Source organism: Balaenoptera musculus, chromosome 2 (assembly GCF_009873245.2).
Source record: "Balaenoptera musculus isolate JJ_BM4_2016_0621 chromosome 2, mBalMus1.pri.v3, whole genome shotgun sequence".
Lineage (NCBI taxonomy): Eukaryota > Metazoa > Chordata > Mammalia > Artiodactyla > Balaenopteridae > Balaenoptera > Balaenoptera musculus.
In genome coordinates, this window is record NC_045786.1 from 59,397,623 (window position 1) to 59,416,005 (window position 18,383).

At 54.7% G+C, this 18,383-nt stretch overlaps 1 long non-coding RNA gene across 1 annotated transcript in view; it reads right to left on the minus strand.

The window, feature by feature from the left end:
• Positions 1–527: 527 nt before the first annotated feature.
• Positions 528–18,383, minus strand: part of LOC118888479 — a 60,797-nt gene continuing 42,941 nt past the window's right edge. Inside the window, exons 2-4 of the long non-coding RNA XR_005018303.1 lie at positions 5,094–5,143; positions 1,412–1,468; positions 528–695 (exon numbers count right to left, since the gene is read on the minus strand). This is a non-coding gene — a long non-coding RNA (uncharacterized LOC118888479). The remainder of the gene's footprint in view (positions 696–1,411; positions 1,469–5,093; positions 5,144–18,383) is intronic.

The window sequence follows — 18,383 nt, forward strand, 5'->3', positions numbered from 1 at the left end:
ATATCTGATAAGGGGTTAATATCCAGAATATATAAAGAATTCCTACAACTCAACACCAAAAACCAAATAATCCAATCCAAAAGTGAAAAGACATTTCTCCAAAGAAGATATACAAATGGGGGGCGGGGTGGATGAGGAGGGTCCTCAAACTGAGCCTCTTCAGACATGACCCCCAGGTCAAGGCTGTTTCTCCTCGCTCAGACTGGGCCCCCTTCCCCTCCACCCCTGGCTGCCCCCTCACCCTCCCGGTCCAGCCAGGCCTGGTGGTGATAGATGCTGTCCCAGAGCAGGCATTTCAGGCAGCTGCCTCTTCCGCCGCCCGGCAATATGATTAATGCTCAGCCTTCCAGGAGCCCATTCATCACGGCCACGCCACATCCCCACGAGCCCAGGGCAGATGGGCTGCACTGGGGCCTGCCTGAGTCCTGGCCCACAGAGTCTTCCCTGTTCCCAGCCAGGCCAGAGACCAAAGCCTCGCTGAGGGGTGGGGCCCGAGTGATGGCTGCAGCAGGAAAAGGGCTTTCTGAGGCCCTCACCACCTCACTCCTGCCCCTTCCTTTCAGCCTCCAGGGAGGGACCTCCAGGGGCAGCTCTAGGGGATCAGACAGAGCTAATGGGAACAGCACCCCGTGTACTCCTTTCCAGCTATGTGGCCTTGCAGACCTCATCTTCTCTTCACAGCTCAGCTTCCACATCTGTAATATAAGAACGGTAAGAAGCTGCCGGCAGGTTCAGTTGAGGTGATTTGTATCACACGCCCCCCTGAGGCCTGGCCTGCAGCAGGGCTGGGGCAGGATCCTGACTCCTTAGGCCTTGCGGGGCTCTCCTGGGACTGCCCACTGAGCAAAATCAGAGCTGGGCCCCACCACCCAGGTCAGAACCCTGCCCCACAACTGTATAGTCACTACACCCACTCCGGCCTCAATTTCCGCAGCAGCAGAATAGGCATAATAAAATTATCACTAACCCACGCTTGGCATACAACATCTTAGCCACTGATCATTTTTATTATCCCGGGGCACCTTCCAGCCCACCTTCGGCACCCCCCTCTTGGCAGGTAGGCTGGGTGGGGGGCTGGACAGAGTCATAGGAGACTTGTGCAGGAGAACAGGCTGGGCCCAGGCACCAGGCTCCGATGTGGAAAGCCGCCCCCAGGTGCCAATACCGTAGGAGGTGTCAGGGAGCCGCCCCACTGCCCCAGTTTCCCAGAAGTGTCCAGTCGAAGTCGGGGAGCAAGGAGGATGTGCTGTCACACATGCGCATCCAGGACCACGCATGAGCACTGCCCGGGACAGCCAGAGCCTAGCACTACAGCTCCACCCGTTCCTGGTGCCCTGCACGCCCCCCAGGGCAGAGGACACAGGTGGGTTCAATCCCACCCCTGCCTCTTCTCTGACTTGGGTCAACTCACCTTCCCCACACGGGCCTCTGTTTTTCGTATGGCAACAGGGCTAGCGACATCCCTCTCCTGTATGAGGAATGAACAATGCTACGTGTGTGAAAACTGTGCCAGGTGCCTGGCAGGTGGCATGTGCCAGGTCTTTCTCCTTCCCCTCTCTCCTTCCTGTCTCCCACCTCCACCTGCCAGGCCTTTCAGGCCAGCCCCGTCATTACCACTGCTGCCCCCCTGTGCCCCATTAAAGCAGCCTCCCCATCTCCTCACAACTTGGATTTCACCCCTCTGTGCCCATCTCCACCCTGGTGGCTGAAAGCACCAATCACCAAAGCAGGGACAAGCTGCCTCCACCTCATACCCAGCAGTGCCCCCGGCAGCCTTCAGTAATTGATACCCAGAGGAAGGCAGCAGAAAAGAAGCCAGAGCTGCCGCCCCAACCACAGCCACAGGAGCTGGAGGACAGAGATACCACTGGCTTCAGCTGCAGCTGGCTCTGCTGCCCGCCCCACCCATAAGAGCAACCGGCCACCAATCCTGGCAATAATAATAGCTCCACTGACGGGGTCCTCACCACGTGACAGGCCATGTTTAAAGGCTTCTCATGCATCATCTTATCCAATCTTCCCAACATCCCTGTGAGGAAGCAACTGTTATGCCCATTTTACAGAAGAGGAGACTGAAGCACAGAGACGTTAGGAAACTTGCTCGAAGTCACACAGCTCACAAGTGGTGACAACAGTATGAACCCAGGTGGTCTGGCTCAGAACTTGGGCTCTTAACTCTATACTTTTCTGCTAAGTCCGTCCCCCAGCACCACAGAAATGCCCACGACCAGAGATCTGGTGGGGAGAAGGGAGAAGGCCACGGGGTCTCCCTTCTGTGTTGAGCTGACTGAGGTGAAAACCAAGGAAACAGAGCAGTATTTGAAGCAGAGACACTCTGACTTCTTAAAGCTGAAAATTACACCCCCAAGAATAGGATGTCAATTAGGGCATAGGCCTGACACCCAGCCCCATCATTCCCCTGTTTTAGAAATGAGGGCAGTCACAGCTTGGGTCTGCATCTCAGACCCACATGAAAAAGGCCAGTGAACTCTGGCAGCGATGATAGAGTCAGGGTGGGTGCCTGGCAAGCCCACCAATCCAGCCAAGATCCTTTCCCCAGGCCTCCTGGGCTCTTCTGGGTGGGCCCAGGCCTCTTCCGGAGTGGCCCTCACACTTCTGGTCCCCTCAGATGAGTGTACACCCCTTGGTGCCCACATGTGGCTTCACGTGGGGCAGAGCATTGGCCAAGGCTGGCCACCACCCACGCCCAGTCTTGACTGCTGATAGAGCCCGTGCCCTGCTGTGACCTGCGGACCTGCAGCTCCTCCTTCTGCCCCTGGACAGATGCTGTTGTAACTGTGGCTCCCAGACTTGCATAATGCCTCCCCGCCAGGCTCCCCATGTACCACACACACACACACACACACACACACACACACACACACACACACACACACGCGCGCGCGCGCGCGCGCGCTCTGATCCAGCACAGGTTTCTTCTATTCCAAAGATTTCTCGGGCCATCCCACAGTCATAAATAATCAAACATGCATCAGATGCCAGTTCCAGGTGTGCCAGATGACATCCCTTCAGGTCTGTGGTCAGCCTTGTGGATTTGAACCTGCCCTTCCCAGCCTACCCTTAGTAGCATCCCTGCTACTGAATCCCACGTCTGGGACAAGCGCCTGGAGCTTGCTCTTAGTCAACTGAATGGGGCTAGAGCCCACTCAGCCACCCAAGGGATGGCTGGCTGGGGAGGGCAGCTAAGGGCAGTTACTGTGGGCTAGCTCCTAAGGGCGGGGACAAACTCTAAGCAGAGGGGCTGTCAGTGTACAGAGGAGAGGGAAGTGGGTCATGTCTAGGAAGGATAGATGTGCCCCGGAGAGGGAACCTGAGAGAGCAGCCAAGTGGCTTCATCTTGCAGCCCTGCTGATTGTGGCCTCCTGGTCCAGACAGGAGTCCAGCTCCCACCCCACATGCCACGGCTTCTCTGGAGGGCAGACCCCAGCTCCTGGGGGCCTGGCCAGGGGACATGGTGGCCAAAGGTGTGGCCTCCAACCATGCCTCTCCCCTTGGGAGGCCCCAGACTGGGAGGAAAGGTGCAGAGTATTGGAGAGTGATACATAGACTGTGGGACTTGGAGGGAGAACCTGAGCCAAATCCTACCTTGGCCACCAGGGTCCATCCCCACCTCTCAGCCTCAGCTCTAGGTTCCTTTCCACCTCTAGGAAGGGAAAAAACTGCTCCCTCTCGTGAGTTGTTGGTAAGATTAATGAGCTAATTAAAGTGTGAAAAATGTTTCTTGTAGACTTAAAAGAGGTGATCAACCATGGCAAATTAATAACAATTAACACCCCTCCTCCAGGCAGTCTGCCTGGATTGGGTCCACTGGGCACAGTTTTCCCTCACAAGAATGATAGGAAGCCTGCGCCGGCCTTTGCAGAGGTGTCTGAGCCGCCATGGGCTGCTCTTCTCTGTTCCCCAGAGTTCTGCAGACTCTTCCCAATAACCAGACCCACCCCGTGCCTGGCCCTGGGCTCTGTGTTCACAGAACTCAGTCCATGAGGCAAAATAACTGGTGTGTCTTTTAACATTTACTGAGCATCAACTGTGTGCCAGCCTCTGTACCAGTCCTTCTCCATACAACATAATGCCCAGAAGGATACACTGTGAGGAGCCCCCTTTCAGAGATGAGGAAATGCAGAGGAGTGGGTCGCACAGACAAGGGTGAAGCCACAACTCCAACTGGTTATCTCAGTTAACCCTGTCCTGGGCTGTGTAGCAAGGTTAGGTTGCCAGACGAGGGTAGAGAACCAGGGAGGCCCGCCCTCAAGTCCCCCACTGCTCCCCACTGGCTGCTGCTATTGCTGTGAAAGGCTTGGGGGGGAATGGTGCCACCTCCCCTACTTCACACCCCTCTGCTGCCTACTGTGTGTGGAGGCGAGGCTGACTCGGCAGACACACTTGGGCCCCCTGACGCCAAATTAAAGCCAGAGCCCTCTTAGAAATCATCCACTCAGCAAAGCCTCCTTGGAACTGAAGTCCGAGGAGACACAGGAAGCTGGGGGGAGAGAGAGCGTCTGCCCCGAGACCTGCTGGGGCCTGCCGGTGCAGCCCCTCATCAAACAGTGTTCCCCAGACCCAGGAATCGTGTTCCCAAAATGCTCATTCATTGCAGAGCACGGCCAGGCCCCCAAAGCCTGAGCTCGACCACCTAGAGCACCTACAGCCTAACTTAGGCCCTGGCCTGCCCCCCACAGGCAGGCCCACCCCCCTGAGTGGCCCACAGCTCTGCCCCCTGCTCAGTGAGGGGCCTCCAGGGTCCCTCCAGGGTCTCACTCCTGGCTGGTGCCTCTGCCAGCAGCCCCCAAACCCCAACAGCGCCCATTACCCTGACCCCTCAGACCAAGGAGCCATCCTCCTCTTTTCTTCCCCAAAGCTGATTCCCAAACCCTTTTTTTCACCCTGCAACTCAACAGGACCCCCAGGAGCATGGCTGGAGGAAGGCAAAGGTGGGCTCCAGGAGATGGAAGAGGAGAAATGGTGGCAGAGAGGGCCGAGCAGAGGGAGACAAGGCCCCTGGAACCTGCCCTGCACACACACACCCTAGGGTCCAGCCTCATCCACCAACCCAGACAGCCCCTGCTGCTTACCTCTCGGGGGGGTTAACGTGAGCGGGCTCAGGGGCTCTTCAGAGGGACACCTGCAGAGAGACAGCAGAGAAGGGGTGAGACCGCAGTCAGATGGAGACCAGCAGACTCCTCACCCACAGGACCCATCCGGCAATCAACCCCACCAAACCTCTGCCCAGGGCCCGGGACAGAGGGAGCAGGAGACTGGGCAGCCAAAGGATGCCAGACTCACTCCAGGGAGTCAAGAATGCACTTTCTGTAAAGCAAGTGCCTGGCTGCAGCTGGCTGGGGAGGGGCCTCAGGAGGGATGGAGCTGGGGGGAGGGCTGCTCCCTGTGGCAGGCCCGAGTGTCCATAAACAGAGAGCAGCTGTCTCCACCTACCCATACCTGTGGGTTCTCTGGCCCCCGGACACACAGGACTAAACCTCAAATTCTCCCTCCTGAGGTCAGATGTGGTGGCCACAGGGAGCACCCAGGCCCTCTCCTTCATCTCTAACTGGGACCTTGACCTGGTCATCTCAGCTTTGTCACTGGCTCGCCCCATGACCCTGGGCCGGCCCTTCCCCTCACTGTGCCTTGATTTCCCCAACAATACCAGTCAGTGCATCAGAGTTACCTGGAGGTCTTATGAAAACATGGCATGCTGGACCCCACCCCCAGAGTTTCTGATTCAGCAGGTCCAGGGTGGGGCCTGAGAATCAGCATTTCCAAGAAGCTCCCAGGTGACGCTGCTGCTGCCATTTGGGGATCACACTTTGGGAACTGCTAGTCCAGATGTGTCTGGCCTGCAAGGTGCATAGTCCACACCCTCAGGGAGTTCATAGGCTGACTGAGGAGACCACACTCATGTGCACACACGGCTGATTCAAAGCAGCCACAGCAGGTCAGCTTATATTGAATAGATCCGATAGGTGTGGGCTATGGGCTAGCGCAGTCATGGAAGGCTTCCTGGAGGAGGTAGAGACTAAATTTACTATTTTTACATATTGTAGTCTTATTACTATACAAGTAATACAGTCGTACCTTGTTTTATTGCACTTCACAGATATTGTGGTTTTTACAAATTAAAGGTTTGTGGCAACCCTTCATCGAGTAAGTCTGTCAGCACCATTTTTCCAACAGCATTTGCTCACTTCATGTCTCTGTGTCACATTTTGGTAATTCTTGTAATATTTGAAACCCTCCACCAACAAAAAGATTATGACTCACTGAAGGCTCAGATGATAGTTAGCATTTTTTTAGCAATAAAGTATTTTTTAATTAAAGTATGTACTTTGTTTTTTCAGACATAATGCTATTACTTAATAGACTACAGTATAGTATAAACATAACTTTTATATACACTGGGAGACCAAAAACTTCACGTGACTTACTTTATTGCAATATTCACTTTATTGTGGTGGTCTGGAACCAAACCCACAATATCTCCGAGGTGTGCCTATACATGAAAGCATTCTCTTGTTAAGAGCTTCAAATACAGATATTTGTAGGGTAAACACGCTCTCACTCCCAACCACGTCTCCAGAGGTCCTGACTGCCCGGCTGGTGTGAAACTTTCACTATGCATTTGCACAGACATGCAGAGAGGCGCACAAGTGTTTACACAGAGAACAAACCTGCAGTTACGCGCCAGAGAGTATGGTCTCTATGCTGGTGTATAATCGCGTTCCTCACTTAATAGATTCTGGAGATCTTTCCCTGTCTGTACATAAAGATAACAATAATCACTGCTTGTACTCACTGAGCACCTACTATGTGCCAGATACTGGGTTGAGCACTGTATGTATTAACCCATTTAATTCTCATAACGACCCCCCCAAGACGGGTGCTGCTGTTAGCCTAATTTGTAGATGAGAAAACCAAAGTGCAGAGTAACCTGCCCAAGAACGCCCAGCCTAGGGAGTGGCTGAGCCCATGAAGCGCCAGTGTCTGTGCTCCAAACAGAGCCCCACTATGCTCAGTGCTACATGGAGGAACTCCACGTGGTGAACATACCCTCACCTATGTAATCAGACCTCCCAGGATGAGTGCTTAGGGGGTTCCAGTTTCTTATTTCAAACATTGCTGGAAAAAAAGCCTGCCTCTTTGTACACATGTATTTCTAAAAAGCAGGTCAAAAGGTATACACATTTTAAATTTTGATACTCACTGCCAAGTTGTCCTCCAAAAATGCCTGTGCCAATGCCAAGCTGACCATTTCCTCAGGTGAATGCCTACTTAAGAACAATTCCCATTTACTGAGTACCTACTAGGTGCCAGATCCAGTAACATCTGGGTTGTCATCTCTATTTTGCAGATGTGGAACTGAGGCTCAGAGAGGTTAAGTTACTTGCCCAAGGTCACACAGCTGGTAAACAGCATATCAATTTGCCTCAATATTATGAAGGAAGAAAGGGAAGAAGAGAAGGAGGGATGAAAAGACAAAGGGAGAGAGGGAAGGAGATTCCTCAGTCCATGTGCCCTTCCATCTTTCTGCTCCCTTTTATAGCAAAACTCAAGAGCTCTCTCTACTAAGTGTCTCAGTCTCCACTCCCTCACCTCTGGCTCTCCCTCACTCCCTCTCCAATTGTGTTTCCATCCCCATCACCCCACAAAACTGCTCTTTATCAAGGTTCCCAGAAACCTCATTTTTGCCAAACCCAGTGGTCACTCTCTGACACAGCTGACTGCTTCCTCCATCGGGAAACACTTTATCTCTGGGCTCCCACGATTCAGCCTCTCCTGGTTGTGCTCCCAGGCTTTCCTCCCTTCTTACCCCACCCGCCTCCAAACATCCGAGGCCACAGGGCTGGCTGGGGCTCTCTGCTCTCTCCTACCTACGCGTTCCCTGTTGGGTCGGACGTGTAGCTTTAAATCCCAGCCACGCCCCCAGATCTCTCTGCAGCCCCAGCCCTCTCCTGAGCACCAGCTGCGTGTATCCACAGTCCTATTTGTCATCTCCACTTGCTCATCTAACAGACCTGTCCAAAAGAGAACTCTTAATTTTTATCCCCCAAATTATATCTCCCTCAGCCTTGACTCCTCTCTTTCTCACCCCACACCCAAGCCATCAACACACCGTGTCAGTTCAACCCCGAAAACACATCCAGAACCTGCCCGCTTCCCCGGCTCATCTGCTCCCGCCCCTGTCAGCCCTGGATAACTGCAGCAGCCTCCTGCCTCTCTAGGCTCCCTGATCCCACCCTGGCCCCAAACTATCAGGGCAGCCACAGGAGGGTACAAACGGAATCCTGTCACTCTCCAGCCATAGCAAGGGGTTTCCACGGCAGAGAGAATCAAGTCTAGACGCCTCAAAGCCTACCCACTGCTCAGAACTCACCTTCGACCACAATCTGGCCCCCTCCCACACTGGCCAGTTTTGAGGACTCTGTCATTGCTGCTCCTGCTGCCCAGAATGCTCTTTCCCCAGACCTCCCTATCACCCTGGTCAAGTGGGACCTCCTTTATCTTCCCTGGTCATCCCCATGCACCCCAATCTCTCCCATCTTTCATAGACTTTATCCCTACCTGACATTATCTTGCTGATTTAGTCCTTGTTTCTCATGGATCTCCTCATCATAATACAAACCCAGTAAGGCAGGGAGGGACCGTGTCCATCTTGTTCAGCTCTATATCCACCTCTCACTAGGTGCAGTACTCAGCACATAGCAGACACTCAGTAAATATTTGTTGAATGAATGAACGAATAAATGAATGAAAGAATGAAGAGGCAGAGGCAGCTCTATCTGGCTCCAAAGCCTGTGGTTCTATTTTCTACACAGTCTGCTGCCATATGAAGTGGGAAGGAGCCGGAAGGCACACCCAGCAGGGCAGGACCCTCTGAGCAAAGGCAGGGAGGTGGGCACAAAGCTGGGACAAGGCCAGCTGGAGTGGCGGATGCATACTCAAGAGCAGTGGGGCCTGAGGCCTCCCTGGGATGCCAAGCCCAGCAGCCCTGCCCCAGGGGGAACCTGGGGCTCTCACACCTGCCAACCTGTCCCATTCAGGAGGGAGCCTTGGGGGGCAGCCGGCAACTGAGCATGACTGGCAGGGGGCCAGGATGCCTGCCAACAGCTGGCACTGCTGCCTGGCAGCCAAGTAATCGTGTTAGCCAGCGGAAATTGGTCCAGGGAGCTTTTTCCTTCGCCTCCCATTTTCCTTCTCTTCCCTTCCCCCTTGGAGCTGCAAGACTCGGAAGATTGATCTTTGCCTGAAACGGAGGAGATAACTCGATATAATGAACTCCACTGTCCCTCTCGCTGTTTGGAGCTTTTAAAAAATTTAAAAGGGCTAGGGACAAAAAAGCTTGTCCTCAGGGCTCTCTGGGGCTACACATCCTCCCCTGGAAGCCCCCACCTCTGCTCATGCCTCTGCTCATGCCCCTCTCCCAATTCTCTATCTGCCTCCTTCCCCCTTCTTTTTCCCTTGGGATGCCTTGATGGAACAAAGGTTAAAAATATCCCCTTTCTCTTGCAGGTTTTAAAAATAATTTCATTGAGGTCAGGGCTGGATCCGCCAATCGCCCTGCCTCCCACTGTCCCGCCCCTGTGGCTGCCCCCCACTCCCCATAGTCACCAGCCAGCCTGGGGTTGACAAGTTGGCTCAGTCCACCTGTTCTCAAAGCATTTCCAAAGGGAGACAGCGAGGCCCGGCCTGCCCACTGAGGGGCTGCCAGAGATGGCTTTTGTTCCAGCAAACGGCTCTTTAAAGAGCCGCCTAATGACACACAAAGGAAGCACAGCTCCAACTGGGACCCAGGTTTTGCCCCACCTCACTGGAGGTCCATGCCTCCCCCTCCCCAATCAGCCCCCACCGTCCAGCCTGGGATTCATGGCTCTGTGCCCCTACATACATCCACATAATCAATCAACATTTATTGAGCACCTACTCTGTGCCAAGCATTGGGCTGGGAGCTGGGGATGCAGGGGACAACCAGTGCCTTCTGATTCCTGCCCTCAGTGGCCTGAAAGCCTGGTGAGCAATCAATGGTCACACTGGTTGGGGGTCAGGGGGGAAGCCCACTCCACACTGGGCTGAGGGGGCTCTGAGAGCAGGGACAGCGGTCAGGGAAGGCTTGCCTGAGGAAGTGTCCTTAGAGCAGAAATCTACAGGACAAGTAGAAGATCATAGGGCAGAGGGTGTGGGTGGAGGGCTCCAGGCATTACAGGGAGGGTCTGCTCTCAGGAGGATGCCACCCAATGGGGGTGGGGGGAGGAGTTCTTCCCCAGGGCTCTCCACCTGCAAAGGGAGGCCAGATCCCATGATTCCCTGCCTGGCATTCAAGGCCCTTCCTAGCCTGGTCTCTGACCCCAAGACCCCCTCATCTCTAGCCTCCCCCTTCAAGGTGCAGCTCAAGTGTTGCCTCATCGGCCCCAGGGCAGGAATTTCTGCTCCCTCTGGGCTCCTACACCAGTGCTCCTCCCCACCCCAGCCTCCTGCTGGATGTTACAGGCAATGCTGAGCAGTCTCTGTGTAGCCGGAGCCCCGCACAGAGCCAGGAATGTGTGCCAAGTAGAAGGGAGCAACTGGGGACGCCATCAGGTTCTGACTCAGATCAGGGACGGCCGAAGGCATCAGAGAGAGCTTCCTGAAGAGGTAGGTCAGGGCTCTGAATAAAGAAGGATTTGGACAATATAAGGGGGGTGGGCGGGGGATCCAGTAACCAACAAGGACCTACTGTATGGCACAGGGAACTCTGCTCAATGTTATGTGGCAGCCTGGATGGGAGGGGAGTTTGGGGGAGAATGGATACATGTATATGTATGGCTGTGTTGCTTTGCTGTGCACCTGAAACTATCACAACATTGTTAATCTGCTATACTCCAATATAAAATAAAAAGTTTAAAAAATAAAATGAAAAAAAAAAAAAAGGTGGGTGGGTGGGACTTCCCAGGCGGTCCAGTGGTTAAGACTTCACCTTCCAATGCAGGGGGTGTGGGTTCAATGCGAGCTAAGATCCCACATGCCTCAGGCCAAAAAACCAAAACATTAAACAGAAACAATATTGTAACAAATTCAATAAAGACTTTAAAAATGGTCCACGTTAAAAAAAAAAAAAAAAAGGGGCTTTCCTGGTGGTCCAGTGGTAAAGAATCCGCCTTCCAATGCAGGGGACGAGAGTTCGAGCCCTGGCGGGGGAACTAATATCCCACATGCCGCAGGGCAACTAGGCCCACGTGCCACAACTACTAAGCTCCCGCGCCTCATCTAGAGAGCCCGCATGCCGCAATCTACACAGCCCACGCACTCTGGAGCCCATGTGCCACAACTAGAGAAGAGAAAACCCGCACGCCACGGCTAGAGAGAAGAGACCCGTGCGCCACAGCTAGAGTGAAGCCTGAGTGCCACAACGAAGAGCCCACGTGCCACAACGAAAAGATCCTGCATGCATCAATGAAGATCCTGTGTGCCTGAAACTAAGACCCAATGCAACCTAAATAAATAAATATTTTTTCAAAAATTAAAAAAAAAAAAAAAAAGGTGGAGGGGATCCAGGGCAGCAGAGACAGAGCAGCTCAGGGAAGGCCCGAGGATGTGGGCACTCAAAGACTTGAGGCCTGCCTAGGCTGATCTCTAAGCTGCAGTGCTTAAGAAGTCAAGTTGGAGAGGGGGAAACTGAGGCTCAGAGAGAGGCTGCTTCCACTAGGCTGTGCAGCCAGGCAACCGGCAGGCAGGATGCTGTCCAAAGGTCCTTAAGCAGTCACTGCCCACCAGCACCCATTTCCAGCACCCTCGACCCCCACTAGAAGAGCTCACGGACTAGTACTCAGGCAGCTACCACACCATGCGGCCCATGGAAGGAGGATGGGAGCCCGGAGAGCCCAAACCTGAGCTAGGGAGGCAAGAGGTACCCGAAGTGGTTCTCTAAGATGTTTGCTGGGCTAAGAAAGGCACTCCAGACAGGAGTCATCCTGGGCAAGGCCCCAGAAGGACCTCCGCCAGATTTGCTTCTCTGCCCACACCCAGGGTTTCTGGCCTGGCTGGGCTCCTGGGAGCATGGGTCAGCCCACTCAAGCCAGAACCTTGAAGAAACCAACCCCTTCCCCGCCTACCACCACATTGCCCTGAGAGGCTGTTCTGGGAAACCCCTAGCCAGTCTCAGGCTTTCTGTCCCCCACTTATGGCCCTGAGGTCCCAGCCCCCTTGGGTCAAGGACACAGCAGAGGCTAAGGGTTCTTGCCCAGGAAGGCCCCTGACTACCCCTCCAGCATCCCCCAGGCGGCCCCGGAAACCAAGCCTGGCCACCCCAGAGGGGCAGGCCACGGCCCCCACAGACTGCAGTGTGGCCAGCCTCTCTCCCCAGGGCCCACCACCGCCAGGAAGAAACGGAAAGGCCCAGCCTGCCCTTGTGGTTCTGCAGGCAAGTGGCTTCCCGCCTCAGCTTCTCCAACACGGCCCCATGGGGCTGCGGGCTCTGCGGGTCTCAGGCCGGTTGGAGGTACAGGAAGCTCAGTGTAACCAGCCCAGCCCCGCTGCTGGGGCTGAAGCCCTGGTCCCACACAGACCAGGGAAACCTCACCCAGAAGGTCCAAACACAAGGCTTCCGAAGACCTCAGCTGAACCATAGAGGAAATCAGAGTTCAGACAGAGGGGGAGAGAGTCTGGTGGGGGGGAGGGGCAGAGAGCGGCTTGGGCCATACTCAGTGGGCACAGCCTGGATGTCAGGCGGATGGAAATATTGGGCATCAACCTCTGTGCCCAGTAGCTACATGGGCTGAGCCAAGCAGAGGAGTAGGGCCTTCAGCCAGTTACTGGCAAATGCAAGGCTGGACAGAGGGGCCACTCCAGGGGAGCCGGCTGACCTGGCTGAGTCCCCCAAGCCCAGCTCAGGCCAGGCCAGAAAAACTGCCACTGGGCATGTGTGGAGCTGAACATTCTTTCCTAAGCCTCTGAGGGGTAAGAAGGCCTAGGCTGGTCCCCTGACCACGGCCTTCCGGCCAGCCCAGCCAGAGCTGTCCCTTCCTGTCACTGTACCCGCAGCCTTTGGGAAGCAGAGTCACAGCAGACGGGGTCTTGCAGAACCACCATCTGGGTGGCTGACATAGCAGCTTACCTACCCTCCCAGCAGCCCTGTGAGGGGGCTGTGAGCATCCCCCTTACAGAGGGGAAAACCGAGGCTGAGTAGAAGACACAGAGAATCCTGCTCCCAGCCCAACAATGAGAGAAAAACCAGATGATGGGCAAAATCATAACTTTTATCCAGCCCATCAGAGAGCTGAGGTCACGAGGCAACCAGGGGAACCAAACTGCAGAGGGTGACAAGCTGCTCCAAGGAGAGTGGGACACACAGGCGGTTTCACCTCTGGCAGAGTCAGGAGGAAAGGGTGCTGTCAAAACAGCAGGTGAGGGGCTTCCCTGGTGGTGCAGTGGTTAAGAGTCCACCTGCCAATGCAGGGCACACGGGTTCGAGCCCTGGTCAGGGAAGATCCCACATGCCGTGGAGCAGCTAAGCCCGCGCACCACAACTACTGAGCCTGCGCGCTAGAGCCCGCGAGCCACAACTACTGAGCTCAAGTGCCACAGCTACTGAAGCCCGTGTGCCACAACTACTTGGCCTGCGCGCTAGAGCCCGTGAGCCACAACTACTGAGCTCAAGTGCCACAGCTACTGAAGCCCGCACGCCTAGAGCTCGTGCTCTGCAACAAGAGAAGCCACCACAATGAGAAGCTCACACACCGCAACAAAGAGTGGCCCCCGTTCGCCGCAACTAGAGAAAGCCCGCACGCAGCAACGAAGACCCAACACAGCCAAAAATAAAATAAATAAAATAAATAATTTTTTTTAAATTTATTTATTTTATTTTATTTTATTTTTGGCTGTGTTGGGTCTTCGTTGCTGCGTGCGGGCTTTCTCTAGTTGCGGCGAACGGGGGCCACTCTTCGTCGCGGTGCACAGGCCTCTCACTGTCGTGGCCTCTCTTGTTGCGGAGCACAGGCTCCAGACGCGCAGGCTCAGTAGCTGTGGCTCACGGGCCCAGTTGCTCTGCAGCATGTGGGATCTTCCCAGACCAGGGCTCGAACCCGTGTCCCCTGAATTGGCAGGCAGATTCTCAACCACTGCGCCACCAGGGAAGCCCAAAATAAATAAATTTATTAAAAAAACCCAGCAGGTGAGCAGAAAGCAGCTACAGGTGGAGGAAATCGCAGGGGCTGAGTGTGGACCAGCATATGACCATTTAGATCCCACGGTCCCAGACAAAATGGGGGTTGGCCCTCGCCACCAGCTTGTTTCCACAGCCCCTCACAACACTCATGAGAAAGCGTGGGGCACAGTGGGAGATGGAAGAAAGACCCCTCAGTGCGTGGAGAGAACACCCAGCTGCCTCCCCTCCCTGCTGACCTGGCTGTCCCCTCCGTCCTCCCCAACTGCCCGCCAGCCTCCCCTGCCAGGAGGGGTCTCACTAGGGGATTTGGGCAACCCCTTCTCCTCTCTGGGCTCCTTCCCTTGTCAGTCACGTCCATCACGACCATCACCTTCGCTACGGCCCATAGCGTAATGAGAGTGGGCCTGCGGGGAGCCCAGGGACCAGGGGAGGGGAAAGAGAGCACCAGGGCCCACACCTTCTCGTGAAAGGGGGAGCATGACCCCGATACCCAAAGCGGAGTTGAGGGGCTGAAAGGGCACAGATTATCGGGGGTGGGGGTCAGAGCCGAGGCTTCCTAGCCTCAGGCCTGTGCCCTGTGCCCTTCCTAAAGGAGCCCCGGCCAAAGGAGGGTGGGCAGGGTCTGCTCCATTCCTTCTGAAGATGGTCTACTCTGGGCAGAGAGTTGGGGGTAATTTTCTTTTCTCTCTCCTTGAAGAACCTTTAGACAGTCAAATTATAGTTCGATATAAAAGCAGAGGCAAAGACATCAAGTTCAGGAGTTATTCTCTTCTTAACGAGCAAGTGGGGAGGACAGAGGGGGAGGCAGGAGAGAGGCTGAAGACTTGCAGTGACTGGAGGTGGGGGGCAGAGTAGAAGAAAAAGCCCCTAGGCCACCGCTCGGGGGGAGGGCAGCAGCAAGGCAGGGAGCTGGGTGGGCATCGCAAAGGCCGGAGGGGATGCTGCCGTGAGCCTGGGGGGAGCGGGGCTGTTACCTCCCAACCAGGCAGGAAAGGTGGCGTCTGAGGAGCTCATGCAGTGAGCACCGCAAGCTCCAGGAGCAGGTGGGGAGCCCACCCCACTTTCATTTATGCAGCCAGACAATCAACAAGTATTTCCTGAGCACCTATTATATGCCAAGCCTTGAGGGTCCTCAGTGTAAGACAGGCAAGGTCCTCGGAAGGGAAGAGAAGACATTGTAGGCAGGCCTGGTCCAACACCTCCAGGGAGGCCTTGACACTGGCTGTACATTGGACCCATCTGTCAGACACCGGGAAAGCCCAGAGTAGAAGAAAGAGCAGAGGCTTAGAATTAAACAGGCATTGGCCTGAATCCTAAACCTTCACCACAAGCTGTGTCCATGGGCAAGTCCCCTAGTCTCTCTGAGCCTCAGTAAGAATAACAATAGCAGCTAACTTTTATTAAACAGTTACTACATACTCAGATTTGTTCTACAACTTGACATGTATAAACTCACTTAATCAGTACAACAACACTATGAGGTAGGTACTATCATTATCCCCCTTTTCTTGGAGGAAACCAAAACACTGAGAGGTTTAGTGCCTCTCCCAAGGTCACACAGCTAGTAAGTGCGGTAGCCAGGAGTGACAGCGGGGACAGCCTGGCTCCAGAGACTGCACCCTTAACCACTGCATCATGGTCAAGAAGCTGTTCCCAACAGAGGTCTTTAGCACTGTTCCAGGCATTCCACCATAATCTAGAATTATTGCCATCCCAACCTGTCTCTGCCCACTGAACTCCTATTCACGCTCTGGAGCCCATCTCAAATGCCCTCTCTGCAGTGAAACCTGACAATTTCTCTCATAACTAAGGAGGATTAAGGCTCAAAAAGATGAAGTGGCTTGTCCCAAGTCACTTAGCTGGTTGAGGGCAGAACTTGCCATACACCACATGCACCACATGCCTCTAGCAGGGATGAACGTGGGGATACTATGTGAATGAGGCCAACATAGGGTCACCTAATAGTTCCTGGGCCACCTGGGAAGGATGTAGAGTACCTGAGCCTGAAAGAGCAGGAGATTATAAGAACTGGGAACAGAATCAATCAGTTAGTCAATAGCACTGCCTGGGGGCCCTCTGTAAGGAACATGGGTATGAATGAGGGATCTCCTCCACTTCGTTCCATGGTCTCCCATCCCTCCCCCAACCCCAAGGCTGAAAGCACCTACTCTTCTCTCCACCTGTCCAATTCCTGCCCAGCTATTTTTTCAGATCCAGAACCAGTACTGCTACCTCCTCCAAGAAGCCAGCCCTGATTGTCCAGCACCCTCTAGAGCACCTTGAACCTGCAATCTAGATGAAGACTAAAGCAGATCTAGAGGGTAGAATTGCCCCCATGCCATGGGTAAAGGGCAGTCAGGTGTAGAAGCATGTCTGGTGGGGAGGCGAACACTGCCTGGAGGATAACAAGGCACCCTGCCCTGCAGGAGACTCAGGCAAGACACTGTGCTCGCTGGCTTGACGGATGACACCATTCGGTAAGAAACAAATCCCGAGACCCATTCGCCAGGTGAACTGGGCAGGGGCGGGGGCGGGGTGGGTATCCATCATAGAGATGCTTAATGAATGTGCTGGCCGCAGCGGATGGCAGCACGTACATCTGCCTCCTACCCCTCTCCAGCTCCTTGTGCTCTGGGACCACCCTCTTCCGCCACCCTCAGGCTCAGCCCTTTCCCTAAGCTTTCCTAGAATCGTGGACAGAGGATGAAGAGATTAGCTGGTCCAGACCAAAACTCCCATTGCACAGACTCGAAAACTGAGGCCCAGAGAGAGCAGTTTACCCAAGGTCACATAGGAAGCCAAATGCAGAACCTGGACTAGAGCCCAGGCCTCCAGCCAAAGCCCACGTGGCCACTCCCTTAGACTCTACTCTCCAGGGACTTCTCCAAACCCTCCCTGCCTTCAAATTCTGCTGAGTCCATCCCCATCCCCAGGCCCAGGGCTCCTCCAGAGCACCAGTCCTGGATCTCTCTATCCTTCTGTTCCCCTCGTCTGCCCATGAAAACATGGCCACACCATGGCAGGCACCCGGGGCTCATGGCCACTTCTGGTAGGACTGAGTGGATGAGGGTTCACAATGAGTCAGGGCGGGAGCACAGGTAGGTCCTGAGGGTCTGCATTAATGACCAGATAAGACCCATCCCCAGAAAGTCTTCCCAAGGACCGTACCCCCAGGTTCCCTCCCCAAGGTTAATCACTCCTGCTGTGTGCCTGTTAATCATTCTCTGCCTGGTGACCCCTCACTTCCTAGAAGAGCAGAGGTCAGGCTGGCCCCGGCTGCATCAGAATGTCTGCCAATTCCCAGGCTGGGCTTTCACCAAGCTGATGGGCAAGTACGCTCGGAACAAATCCCTCAGTCAAATTAACGAGACGCTGATCTGCCTGTGAACAGAGCAGAGGGAGCCTTGGGGAAGCGGGTGGAGAAGGGCCAGAGAATGAGGCTGCACACAACACAGGAACCCGGCAAGCCCCCACCCCGGCATCTCCCACCGCTGCCACCACACCTGAAATGTCACCATTAAAGGGAAACATCGTTCCTTTGGGGTTCAGAGGCATTAAAGTCTCCTATTAAAGTGAAAATATCCCGGAGAGAAATCACACCCCCAGTCATTACCCACCTCCACACATCAGCAGAGGAAGTGGGCGGAGGGAGGGACAAACACCGAGAACCTACTATGTGCCCAGTGTTGGAGGCGACACCGAGGCTCAGGGGCCAAATGGCTGGCCAGAGGCCACTCAGTCTGTGGGTGGCAGGGCTAGGATTTGAACCCAGAGCCAAGCTCGCTCCTTCCATGCGATCCAGACAGGGGCTGTGACTGCCTCCCTGAGACTCCCCCTGGCAAGAGAGCTGCTGCCCACCCTCCCACCCTCAACAGCCCTGCAGGGCTTCAGGGCAGAGCTTCACTGGGCCCCTGTGGGTGTGAAAAACAGGAATCGAATCCTTCTAGGACAGGTACTCTGAGCCCTCCTAATGAGGTGTACTTTCCACACTCTCCCACCCTCTGGACATGCCACCTCCTACCCCCACCCCTGCAGCCACCAGTTTACCACCGAGCAAAAGGAACTGTCCTCGGAATCAGATGACCCAAATTCTAATCATGTCCCTTAACCTCTCTGGGCCTCAGTCTCTCCATCTGTAAAATGGAGAGAGTAACACCATCCTTGCAACAGCACTGCGGGGACTCCCTGGGAGATGATCTGGAAGAAGCCCAGCCCCTAGAGTAGCCCC